This window comes from Elgaria multicarinata, chromosome 9 (assembly GCF_023053635.1).
Source record: "Elgaria multicarinata webbii isolate HBS135686 ecotype San Diego chromosome 9, rElgMul1.1.pri, whole genome shotgun sequence".
NCBI lineage: Eukaryota > Metazoa > Chordata > Lepidosauria > Squamata > Anguidae > Elgaria > Elgaria multicarinata.
In genome coordinates this window covers 58,475,973-58,489,069 of record NC_086179.1, presented here as the reverse complement: position 1 = coordinate 58,489,069, position 13,097 = coordinate 58,475,973, and the positions used below count along the sequence as shown (strand labels likewise).

At 49.6% G+C, this 13,097-nt stretch overlaps 1 protein-coding gene across 1 annotated transcript in view; it reads left to right on the top strand.

Annotated features, from left to right (window-relative positions):
- The first annotated feature begins 1,219 nt into the window (after positions 1-1,219).
- Positions 1,220-13,097, top strand: part of SLC16A7 (solute carrier family 16 member 7) — a 133,216-nt gene continuing 121,338 nt past the window's right edge. The window contains exon 1 of the mRNA XM_063133961.1: positions 1,220-1,350. The gene's annotated coding sequence lies outside the window, so the exon portion shown is untranslated. The remainder of the gene's footprint in view (positions 1,351-13,097) is intronic.

Genomic DNA, 13,097 nt, shown 5'->3' with positions numbered 1-13,097 from the left:
CAGTTGCCCCTCTGTCATGTTCACCTGCTCTGGGCACTGTGATGGGGAGGACTGGGCCTACAGAGAAAGCATTTCTGAACCTCAGTCTTGGTGGTGCAGCACAGGGGTAAGTTTGGCTGCGGAAGGAGCAGCCACCTCATTCACTCACTGGGTCAATGCCCCCCCCTTCCCAATCCCCTTTGGTGGGGATCCAGCCCAGTGAGCCAAAGTCATCCAGAGACAACAGGTGAAGAAAAGGAAGAAGCTACAGCTGCTTCCTCCACATCACTCACTGTTTCTCTCAGGACCAAGGTTTGGGCAAGTGATGGCTGCTGCTCTCTCTGATCACTCACCCACAGCCCTCTGGAAGACTCTACCCGCTTGCACATCCTCTCTTTTTGGGTGGCATCTCTCTCCTTGCAGGAGCAGCCCCCGTCTCTGGAGGATTGATGCCTAGTCATGGGAGGATGGGCCTCATTGGACCTAGTCACCACTGAGGGAGGGCGGAGGCAGAGAGAGAGAGAGACGGTGCAAGAGGATATGGTGGCTGCTCTTTCCATAACACTCTACGCTGCACCAGACAGAGACGAGAGTGGGGTGGGCAAAGGCGGCGGCTGTTTGACGGCCGCTCCTCACCAGGAACAGCGGGTTTTCAATCTAAATGAAAGTGGCAGCGTGAAGCACACACTCCTTTCCTTTCCTTTCCTTTCCTTTCCTGTTAAACAAAGGGCAAGCTTACTTTCGGAGCAGGCAGGCAGGCAGGCAGGCAGGAGCAGGCGCAGCAAGGCGCCGCTCTGTGCCGCTTCGCACTTCCTTCCCCGCGCCTTTGCCAGCCTCCTCCGCGCTCTTTCTCCTTCTTTCGCTGCCCGGAGGGAAGGAAGAGCCGCTTGGCTGGCAGATGCAGCTCAGCAGCAGCAGCAGCAGGCGCCTTCCCGCCGCCTCCCCCCCCCCCCTCCACAAGCCCGGGCAACCTCCGCCCCACTCGGCGAAGGCGGCTGATGCTACTCGAGCTCCTGGCTGCCCTTGACACCAATCCCTTGGAGCAGCAGCAGCAGCAGCAACAAAAAGCAGGCGAGAACAGGTCGAAAGACCACGCGCCGCCGCCGCCTCCTCCTCCTCCTCCTCCGCCTCCCCGGCCTCTGATTCAATCCTGCCTCAGACGGCCGCACCGAAGGCCCCCTCGTCCTCGTGCCGCCGCCTCCTCTCGCGGCCGCCTGCTGCAGGCCACGTCACGGGAAATAAATAAATAATCCCATTCAGCCAGTGACAGGGCGCAGGAACCGGCGGCGGTGGCTGGAAGATTAGGACCAGCCCACCCACCCAAGCCTAAGCTAGAGAGAGAAAGAGAGAGAGAGAGAGAGATCACGCCAGGTAACGTAAAACGGATCCATGCAGTGGTGGTTTGATGATGATGATGATGATTTAATATTGGCGCAGCTTGGGAAGGGCTTTTATCCGGGTTGAGGCAGCGGGGTCCTAGCGGCGAAGAGCCTGCGAATAATGTGGTCTAAGCCGTGCCCATTGTCGGCCGCTTCGTGTTTATGCACCTGCCGCCGCCGCCGCCCTTGGACTGTGTTGTAGCGCTGTGTAGGAATGGTGTAGCCCGCCCGGCCGCTGCCTTGTCCCCACCCCAGGCAGGCGCGGAACGCAGAGAAGAAGCGTCTGAGTCTGGGCTCCCCGCTGCTGCTGCTGCTGCTGCTGCTGCCGCAATAGGAGCGCGTAGGTTTGGATGAGGCGCAAAATATACCCGCTCACAATGTGGATGCATCACACACGGGCTTTTGTTTTGATGCTGTGCGTGCGTGTGCGTGTGCGAGAGGTGATGTGCACTACTAAACCGCAATCCAAATAGCTGACGCTGCCCCAACGTTATACGGAATAAGCCAAAGGAGCAAAGGCGACCTTCCCACGCACGCGCCTGCACGATCGCTCGCCCTTGGATTCATGTGGCGGGGAGAGCTGTCCCCGAACAACAGCAACAACACCCCCCACCAGTGGGGGCTCCAATTTTAGTGGGGCTGCGAATCTGTTCTGGGCTTCAGTCAGAACCGCCTAGAACGGTAAAGGAGTTATCCAAGGTGGGATTGGGTTCAGCACCTTGGATAGGTCCTTTAGAGTGCTGACTGAAACCCAGAGAGGATTCGCGGTCCCACTGAAATCGGAACCACCAGCCTCCACTGACCCTTACTCATCAATTCCTAGAAGTGACCGAGGGCGATTGCAGCCGTGTGGTGAGGAATGGCAATCGCCCTCTATCCGTAGATCGAAAGATACAGACACACCTCTAACAGACCGCGCAAACCGTGATGCACAGCCCCTCAACCCACCCACCCACGCGATCCCACGCACCCTCCAAACCCCACACGGTGCGCGATGCAGTCAGCCCAGATGAGGACCCTCTGTCCCCTCTCACACCCACCCAGCCCCCAATCATGCAGCCTCCACTACCCGCCAGTTCCAGCTCCATCCTTGAAGCCCTTCGCGTCCTCTTCCCCTGCGCTAAGGGCCGCTTGCAGAGGGTGACCCTGGGCTCGAAGCAAAGCTGTTCCGTCCTTCCCTCCGCCCTAACCCAAAGGAGCCATTTTGAAAGCGAGGCGTTCTGAATCGAGGTGAGGGTGGTACTGGAGGAGGTTGGCCACTTGGCACCCTGGGGGCTAGCCAGGGCTGGCCCTACTTAGAGTAGACCCATTGAAGTGAAGGGGACTGGAGTTGGACGCACGTTGGATGCCACCTCCTGGCCAGAGCCGCGGCTGTGTGGGCGGTGTTAGAAGCTAGGTAGGTGGGATGGAGCGGCGTGCGTATGCGTGTGCGTGCGCCACCCGGGAGCCAATAAATTCGGCCTTCGCCTTTGCGGTGTGGCTGCGCTACTGCAAGAGGAAGGGGAGAAGGAGGCGGCGGCGGCGGCGGCAGCAGCAGCAGTAGCAGCAGCAGCAGCCCGCGTGTGTCTCCTTATCCGGCTCAAGGCAGAGCCCGGCCCTTTCCTCCTCCGCCGCCTCCTATACACTGAACTGGGGAATTAGCCAGCTGGGATGGGGCTCTCCATTTCTGGGCAGGCGGCGGGTCTGCGTCGCGCTGGTTTCGCCCGGCTTGGCTTCGTTGTCGTTTAAATCCCTGAGGAGGAGGAGGAGGAGGAGGAGGGTGTGTGCGTATGTTATCCTGGAGCCCGGCGATGCTGGGCGAGTTGGCGAGACGGGTTGGGCCGCGAGCAGGCGGCGCTTCGTTTTCCGCCTAGTCGGAATCTGCAGCGTCTCCTCGTTTCCAAGGCCCCACCTCGGCGGCAGCCAATGAGAAACGCCGTCGGCGGACGGCCGAGAGGAAGGCTTCGCGGCCGATGAAGGAGACTGGGACTGGATCCGTCTGCGGGCGGAGGGAGGGAGGGGCAACCGGCAGAGGGGGGCTTGGCCCGGCTTGCTGCAGCCCGTTGGTTCTTCCCGTGGCCACGTGGCCTGCGGCTCCGCTGCCGGGATCGCAGTCGGTGGAAAGGGCACCCTGGGTTACCCGCCGGTCGCTGGCTCAGCCACCGGGAAAGTCGCCCTGGGAATGATTTATTGCCCTAGCTGGCCGCGCTCTGGAGCTGTCCAAATTGTTGGGCTTTTGGAACTGCTCCATGGGGGTGTCCTAGAGATGTAAGGGCCCGAGTAAAAACAACAACAAAAAAGAAAGAATCCCGTGGCACCTTAAAAACACACATTTATTATGTCATAAGCAACCCCACTTCACCCTGGTGCTTTCCAGATGTGTTGGAGTACAACTCCTATAATTCCCAGGCAGCATGGCTATTCTGGCTGGGAATTATGGGAGTTACAGCCCAACACATCTGGAGGGCACCAGGTTGGGGAACGCTGGCATGAGCTCTTCTGGACTAGAATCTGTGGCTGCAATCCTGTACCCTCTTATACCTGGGAGTAAGTCCCATTGATTTCAGCGAGCTTACTTCTGAGTAGACATGCATAGGGTTGTGCTGAATTTCACCCAATGAATTCCATCCAATCTTTAAACAAACATCTAAACAAACAGAAAGTCTAGGTCACAGTCCAGTTACTTTTTAAAAACTGTCCAACTCACACATACTTTAAAATAGGGGTGTGCACGGACCCCCCGCTCCGCTTCACTTGCAGATCCGCCATTTTCCGGATCGGGCCGCTCCGCCCCGCCCCCGCTCCGCCCACTTCCGCTCCGCTCCGCTCGGAGCTCCGGATCCGGATCCGGAGCTCCGTTTCCCCCCCCCCCCATAGGCTTGCATTGAAAGCTAAAAAATTATACAACTTTTTTTCTGTTCAAGTTAGAAACCTCATGTTTGGCACCATGACACCTCATGGGGATATACACACGCACGCCAAGTTTCAAAGCAATCCCATCATCCCCTGATTTTTGGCGAATTTTTGAAAATCGGGCACCCCACACACAACATCCCTGCGAGGTGGGCAGGGGAGGAGGGAGGGAAGGCAGGCAGGCATGCAGCTGGCATTTCTGGGGGCATAAGGAAGTGAGCCAAGGATAAGCCAGTAATGCATATAAAATGGAATAAATCAATAAATAAATAAAGGAGGGGTGGAATTAAAAGCAGCAGTGTTGCTCAATAAACAGCAAGAAGAATTTTTTTAAAAAGGCTATATCTGTCTTTTACCAGCAATAGGGGGACGTGCCCGGGGGAGGGGGAAGTAGCTGCCAGTTCAAGACAGCCACCAACAGCTCTGAGAAGAAGTAAAACGCTCACTTCAACTCATAACAGGCATTGCTCTACCACTGAAAAGTGACCATTCACTTCAACTCATGATAGGCATTGCTCCACCGTTTTACTCTCTTTGGAAGGCTCTAATGGCCTTCCAGTGCAGGAGAGAGTGGGGGCACGTCCACGATGAGATGCCCTAGGGGAGCTCATCCCCTTGCACCACATCTATTCAGTTGTTCACCAAGGTTAGGGTGGGGAGCAGTGCTGTGTTTCTATCTCTTATTCTTGGCTTAGTATATGATTTCAGGTTGTGTTTGTGCATTTGGTGGGGCTACTGTGTTAAAAAACACGGGGAAAAGCCCGTTCAGATGAAGAAAGAAGTTTCCCAGAATCCCAAGTTACCTGTTTTGCCTATGCCCTCCTCCAACTTTGGGATCATCATGACCGGGAGCTGACTCTGCCCCTCAGCCCTTTGAAAAAGGTATTTTTCCCGCCGATTTTTTAAAAACTTCTAGCGCGCGACCCGTACGACGCAGAAAGTTGAGAGTAGTCTCAAAATGACCCCCATCCACGACTCTCTGTGCACAAGAATTTTCAGAAGGATAGCTTAAACCCCCCCCAGTTATCCCCGATTCTTTCCCTCAATGCAATCCTATGGGCGAAAAGCCGAAAACGCCGTTTGAGCCGCGCGGTTGACCCGATTTTCACAAAAATATAGCCCGCGACCCAGACAACGCAGAGAGGTGAGAGTGGTCTCAAAATGACCCCCATCCACGACTCTCTGTGCACAAGAATTTTCAGAATGATAGCTTAAACCCCCCCCAGTTATCCCCGATTCTTTCCCTCAATGCAATCCTATGGGCGAAAAGCCGAAAACGCCGTTTGAGCCGCGCGGTTGACCCGATTTTCACAAAAATATAGCACGCGACCCAGACAACGCAGAGAGGTGAGAGTGGTCTCAAAATGACCCCCATCCACGACTCTCTGAGCACAAGAATTTCTAGAACGATAGCTTCAAAAACAACCTAGTTATGCGCGATTATTTGCCGCAATGCAATCCTATGGCGAAATGTTTTCAAGATGGCGACCGGAGCGCTCCGCCTGAACTAGGAGCTCCGAAAAATGGGCGCTTCTCTTCGCCTTGCTTCTAGGGGGTCCGCGGTCCGCTCCTACTCCGCCTCTGGGTGAGGCGGAGCAGGCCAATCCGCTACTGCTTCTACGCTCCTAATCGGAGCGGATCACACCCCTACTTTAAAATCCTTTCAATGCCTTCTTAAAGGCATTGAAAGCAAGTGTTTTGGACAACTTTACATTATATATTTCTGAGTAAGAATCAAGAAAGCCAAACTCATCCAGAATATTTGAAATCTCTTCCTTAATAACTAAACTAGTACAGTCAGTTCCGTCTTAACTTTCTTCTTTCCTCAAACCACACAATGACTGTTATAAGAGTTACTGATAAGAAACTTATTTATTTAAGAGCTCTTTCCCAAGTGCTGTGGAATTAAGTTTCCAGGATAAGACAGCAACTCAGAGCAAGACTTCTTTTTGTACCAGGAACAAAACGGTTTCTTTCCATCCCAGCCTGCCTCCAATCTGAGATACAGATCTATGGCCCCGCTTGTGTGCTGTCTAACAGCAGTTAGGCTGATGGCCATGAGGCATAGGGCCTGCTCAGCAGTGGCTCCCCACTTGTGGAACTCAGTTCCAACTGATGCTCACATGGCCTCCCCTTTACAGTCTTTCAAGCATTATAGCCCTTACCTTGGCCTATCATTGAATCAGGACTTTATTGGGTGCTGTTGTGTTACCTGTTTTTAATTGTCAATTTTGATAACTGTTTTATCATTGGTTTAATGTGTTATGTGGTTTTAAATTTTGTATGCCACCTTCAGAGAGTTTTCCCTACAAGGTTTTTAAATAAATCTTTTAAATAAATAACTAGTAATGAAAATTAACCACACAAAGCCATTTCTACCATATTTTGGTTTATGCCAACATCCATGACAAGTAGTTAGTAGACCTTCCCATGAGACTTGCTGATGAATCTCACCCTGTTCCTTAGAAATCAATGAACTAAAATGATGCCCTCTAGGGCTGAATTGTTCCAACAGTCATAGAAGTTTGTAAACTCGCAGGTAGGACTTTTAAAGTATGTATGAGTTGGACATTTTTTTTAAAAAAAGTAACTGGACTGTGATCTAGACATTCTGTTTAGATGTTTGTTTAAAGATCAGCCCGCTTTAGATTGGAGTACGTTTAAATGAAACATATGCCTCCCTCAAGGTGAATGGCAGACCTTACCTGGGCTCAGTGCCATGACACAGAGGTAAAACTTCAAATCCCTACAAATCTTCAAATTTAATTCAGTACATCCATTCACACAGAGTCCATTGAAATTCCTGGTTTTCATGTTACACCAGGGCTCTTGAGCCTCTTTCAGCCAGAGGACTGAATTCAGAGAAGCTATTGCGGTTCACATTCCAGTGGTGGGCAGGGATGAAGGCAAAGGGAGCAGAACCAAAAGACCAAAGATACCAGCATGTTTTACATCGAGAGTGCAATCCTATGCACATTTAGACAGAAACAAGGCCTACAAGGCCTACAATTCTCAGCATGCCCCAGCCAGCCACAGGATTGCTCCTTAAAGCTTTTACTGCCAGGAGCTAAGCTTTAGGTGATGCATTTCAACATTTTAGAATGGGGAGAGGAGTGGGAAGCATAATTCAAAAGCTGGGAAACCACCGAATGATCAGTGAAAAGACAGTGGGGGCAGTGGAAGGGGGGAATAATTAAAGGTTATTATTTAAACTAATGGCTTTGCATGTTCAAACAGTGCAAAATTGAATATATACTCAAGTTAGCTTACAAGCACTTATCCTTGCACTTACCTCCCTGTATAAGAATGTATTTCTGGATACAGTGCATTATGGCTCTGAATTATTCCCAGGTACCTGAGCACCAATGCAACTTCAGTCAAGACAAATAACAACAACAATGTGCTTGCTGAGTTCTCCGAACAAAAATAGAATGGTATGAACACAATCTCTGATGTAAACATCTTTGCAGGCTTTCAGCTGAGCCAATGATCATCCAGGCTGCCAGGCATAGATCCCAAACTTATTTGCAGTGCCAATTCTCAGCTGAAAATATGTGAGGAACTAACAGAATATCTTTGAGTGTGTGCAAAGTATATTGCCTTCACAGCGAGTAACCACAACTAGCCCAGATATAATCAGGGTTAGAGCAGTAGCGCTGAACATCTTGCAGCCTCAGGACTAAATTCCATTTTGGAGAAGCTCTTAGGGTGGGTGGTGGTGGACAGAGCTAAAGGTGAAAGGAGCAGGACCGCAATACCTGATGGAACGCCTCTCTCGACATGAACCTACCCGTACACTGCGCTCAACATCTAAGGTCCTCCTCCGAGTGCCTATTCCGAGGGAAGCTCGGAGGATGGCAACAAGGGAGAGGACCTTTTTAGTGGTGGCCCCCCAATTATGGAATGATCTCCCCAATGAGGCTTGCCTGGCGCCAACATAGTTAACTTTTTGGCACCAGGTCAAGACCTTTCTCTTCTCCCAGGTATTTAACAGCATTTAACAACATATGCTAAGTTTGTTTTTAATGGACCCCGGAACTGTATACTGTATACTGTTGATTTTATATTTTTTGATGGTTTTAAATTTTGTATACTTTTTAATGTCCACTGTTTTTTTAACTTTTGTAAACTGCCCAGAGAGCTTTGTCTGTGGGGCGGTATATAAATTTAATAAACAAATAAATAAAATCCAGACTACCAGCATGTATTTTAGCTGAAAGCTTTTTACTAACAGTAACTAAGCCTTAGAAGAGATATCCAGCCTTTTAGAATGGGGAAAACTGCACAAAACCCAGGAAATCACCAAAGGATTGGTGTTGCAGGAAAGGAAGTGGGTGAGGGAAAGGGAGTGTGGCTTTCTGGGGAACTCCAGAGTGGGACTCCAGGCAGGCTGATTTGGCTCCTGGAGGCTGAGGTTCAATAGCCCTGTGTTGCATTTATCACAAGGAGACCACACCTGACCATGTGTTGTCTTCTCAATGCTCCTACTGCAGCATGTAGTTCAGATTGTTACTTATGATGCCCTCTAGGGCTAACCCTAACCCTATGCCCCAGCCAGGAATGTGTGGTGCTGATGAGAAAGTAGCCCAGATACTGTGGTATATCCCACAGTAAAGGGCCACAGCCCAGTGGCAGAGCACATGCTCTGCATGTGGAAAGTTTGAGGTTCCATCCGTGTCATCTTTAAAAAATCTCTTGCCACACAATAGTGAAAAAAACCCTCTAATTGTGTGACCCTTTGCCAGTCAAAGTAGACCATTCTGGGAGAGATGGACAGATAAACTTCCATATGTGGGAGTGGGAAATCATTAATGAGTTGGAAATCATTAAGTATCTTGCCACATTTATCATTCTGTTGTTTGAGGGCAAATGGCAGGGGAAGTGGGGGAAGAGAAGCAAAATATAGTTCTGCAATCCTGAAACTGGGAATGTGTATGGACCCACCTACACAGCCAGAGCTGCTTCAAAGCCCCAGATAATCACAGAACAACAAATGACCAGAAAGAGGAGATGACCAGAAAGAGGAGACCAGCCCTACTATTTGGAAAAGTGAGGCAACAACCCCAAGCAGAAGATGCTGTGGGATGAGGGCAACAGGAGCTGATTCCCCCAGCCATTCCCCACTGTTGGAGGACAGAGCTGCATGGTGCTCTTTGGCGTGCCCTGTGCTCCCTTGACTAGCCTACTACCCCCATGAGCAGTAGAAAACACTTTCCCATTGCCAGCTAGACTGGCAGTAGAATCATACTGGCAGTACGACCCTACTGCAGTTTTGTCGGCTTCTATACTTGGAATGGGAGAGCACCATCTTGCCTTTCACTTCAGGCAGCAGAATGTCTTGGGCAGGCGCTGGGAGGTAGGCATAGATGTTCACACGCCCAAAGTCCTGAATTTTAAAACATCCGCACAGAAAAGCACTCAAACAGGGAAGAAGAAAATGAGAATATTTGGCTTTTGATTCACAGTGATACTTAATATATGCATTGATCATTTAGGTTTGTCTGGCCGACATGGCATTATTTTTGCTAGATGAATCTTGGGCAACGTATTTTCTAAAAGCCATATTTTCCATTAGCTGAATTGCCATGAGCCTCATATATTGTTTTAAAAATTGAGGTTTTTTGCCCTACTCCAGGGCCATTGTTGTTGGGACACCCTTGAATACTCTTATCTCCTTATCTACTACTCGTTTCACTTAATACAGAATATTAAGTGAAATAATGTTGACTCTCCCCTGACATAGTTCTCTTGAACAAAGGGTGTATGGATTGCATCCAGAGGCTGCACCCATCAACGGTCTTATGCAAGTGCACTTGGGCTTACAGCCCAACAAATTAAAAACGCACAAGTTACTACTATAAGCACATGAGAAATGAAGCTTTAGCAAGAAGCCAAATTATGAAAATTGCCTAAGGTACAAACATTAAGGGCAGGTGGCAATTCTTAGTTTTCGTACTTTTTTTTATATTTGTATGACTCTGCAAGTGTCCGTTCTGAAAGTGAAAAGGGATATGTATGTTGCTAAAGTATTGAACGGTGGTCATTGATCTGCATATAATTTTAGCTATTAGTATTTGATGCAGTTTCAAAAATGGCATTTTTTGTAAATTGCAGGAAACCCACTGCTTGATATTGCTAAAGCACTGTGGTGGTGTTTGTATATTAGGCTTTCATTCCTAACAATATTTATCTGAAAGTGAAATTGGTCCATTGAAGTCAACGATATTTACTCCCTGGGGAAAATGCTCAGGGCCATTGTTTAAACCTCCTACTCAGACATGCAGAAACATGTATTGATACGTACGGCATGTCAGAGAAGAAATCACAAGAGTAATACCTGTAGATGAGTAATAACCATGGACAGTAATGTGATTAGAAAAAACTAATATCATCAAACCTATAGTGAAAAAGACACTTCCCTAGTCATTTGCCTAGTCCAGGTAACTAGCTGGGAAAACTTTTATCTGAAGAAGGGAAAGAGTTCTTTTTCTTTAAGACTATCACTGTGCCCCAAATGGCTAAGTTGTGTACATGTAGGCAAGCCAATCATTTTATTTGCAAGTCAGCGAATAATTTTATTTGCAAGTTCTGCCAGTTCTTTGGCACATTATTTTCATGCTTCATGCCGCTTTGTAAAACCTGCATTTGAACTGCACTGCACTGATGGCTTTTCTTTTTCTTCTCTTTATTACATCTGTGCTCATATGATAGGCTTTTTGGAGTAGGAGATTTCCAGGAAAGCACATCAACTTCTACAGTAGGCCAGACCTAGGGTTCAGCAAGTTGCAAACTACAGTATATCTGTGTGTAGGATGTGTATGGAGGGCTAGTTGCTTGCTGTACCTCCTCTTCTTATCGCTCTCTCCACCATCTCCTCCTGTTCCTCTCTTTTGTCCCTCCCCTGCCAATTGTGAGCTTTGCCTTCTTCTTTGACCTGGGGAAATGACAGTGTGTCGACTGTGGCACCCTCTCCGCCTCTCAGACATGCCTGTTTCACCTCAAAGACTAAATCATTGCTGCTCCCTGTTGTTTGGTTCATAAGCTTCTCTCTTTAAGGTTAGAAAAAAGTGCTTGGGACAGAAAGAACCTGCAAGTCAAAAGCAGAATTGATGGAAGAGACTGGCGGTCTGATTGTTGGCTATTAAATCTTTTGTTGAGGAATCAACAAGAACTGAGTATATCTACAACTAAACCAGCAAGTTCCACTCCAGAAAGTGTTGACAGAGTGCAGAATGAATCAATCAATTCTAGTGAAACCCCCAAGGTGAATTGTGTCATCTGGAACAGATTTAGCTTGAGCATGCACAGAAAGAATGAGTGAATTGCTGCTCTCTCAGCACACCGTGGGTCTTGTAGCAGATGAGGGAAAGCTCAGCATAGTCTCTGAGCCACTGGAGGCTTCACTTCAACAAGTACAAGGCTTCTAGTGTATGAAGTGGGCAACAATATCAATGCCCAAGAGCATGCAGCTTCCAGGCTTATGTCCACTTCTCTTGTATTTCTCTTAAAGATTCCACCCAATGGTCTACAGTACACCAAAAGAAGCAAGTCCTTGGCCTGCTGCAGAATGATTTCTGCTGCTCCACCAGAAGCATGTTCTGATCTAAATCCAATGTTCTATTCAATTGTACAACTATGTTCTGATTTCCCCCTCACTTTAAGAACAAACTACATGTTCTATAGGGGTGTGCACGGACCCCCCGCTCCGCCCCGCGGGCCGATCCGAAAATTTCGGATCGGCCCGCTCCGTGCCGCTCCGCCCATAGTCCGCTCTTCTTCGCCGCAGAGCTCCGGCTCTGAATCGGAGCTCCGCAGAGGAGGGGAGTGGCGCCAGGTAAGGCCCCCCTCCCTCCTCTCCCTTGCCTGCAGAGCCCGGTAAGGGACCAAGGGGGAGGGGGGCCTTACCTGCGTCCGTCCGCGGTCCCTCGGCTTCTTCAATTGGGCTCAATTGAAGAAGCCGAGGGACCACGGATGGACGCAGGTAAGGGAGAGGACGGAGGGGGGTTTACCGGGCGACAGCGGCAGAGCCCGGTAAGGGACCAAGGGGGAGGGGGGCCTTACCTGCATCCGTCCACGGTCCCTCGGCTTCTTCAATTGAGCCCGTGGCTCAACCAGGAAGTCTGGGCCGCAAGTACAGCCTAAACTTCCTGGTTGAGCCGCGGGCTCAATTGAAGAAGCTGAGGGACTGCGGACAGATGCAGGTAAGGGAGAGGAGGGAGGGGGGTTTACTGGGCCCTGCCGCTGTCGCCGCATGGGTGACAGCGACAGCGGCAGGGCCCGGTAAACCCCACTTACCTTTCTTGCGGAGCTCCGGATCGAGGCGAAGGATCCGCCTTCACCTCGATCCTCTTCGCAACGCTCCGCCGGCCCCCCAATCCTCTTCGCCTCCGCTTTAAGGGGAGGCGAAGCACCCTGCTCCGCTTCTAATTCTCTGGTCCGATTAGAAGTGGAGCACATCCCTAATGTTCTACTAATTATGTCAGTATAGCTGAGCCTGCTATTTTTTTTTAACCTTGACGTAAGTGCATGCACTCCTGATCTGGATTGGGACCATAATGCTTTGGGAGAGGTTTAATCTTACCCCCAACCCTGTTTTCCCCCTGAGAGATTACCCCTTCCATAGTTTTTGTTTTTGCTTTCTTTTTGTTACCCCTCCCCCCTTGCAGATATGTGCATGTGTAGAACTTTGGGTGTGTGTGTGTGTGTGTGTGTGTGTGTGTTAAATCCTCCTCTCCTGAAGCAGTGTTTACATTTATTTACATACATTTACACAAAAGTAAAACAAATAGCAGGCTCAATCACACCGACATGATTTGTAGAATGTGTCGTTCGGCCCTTATCTAACTC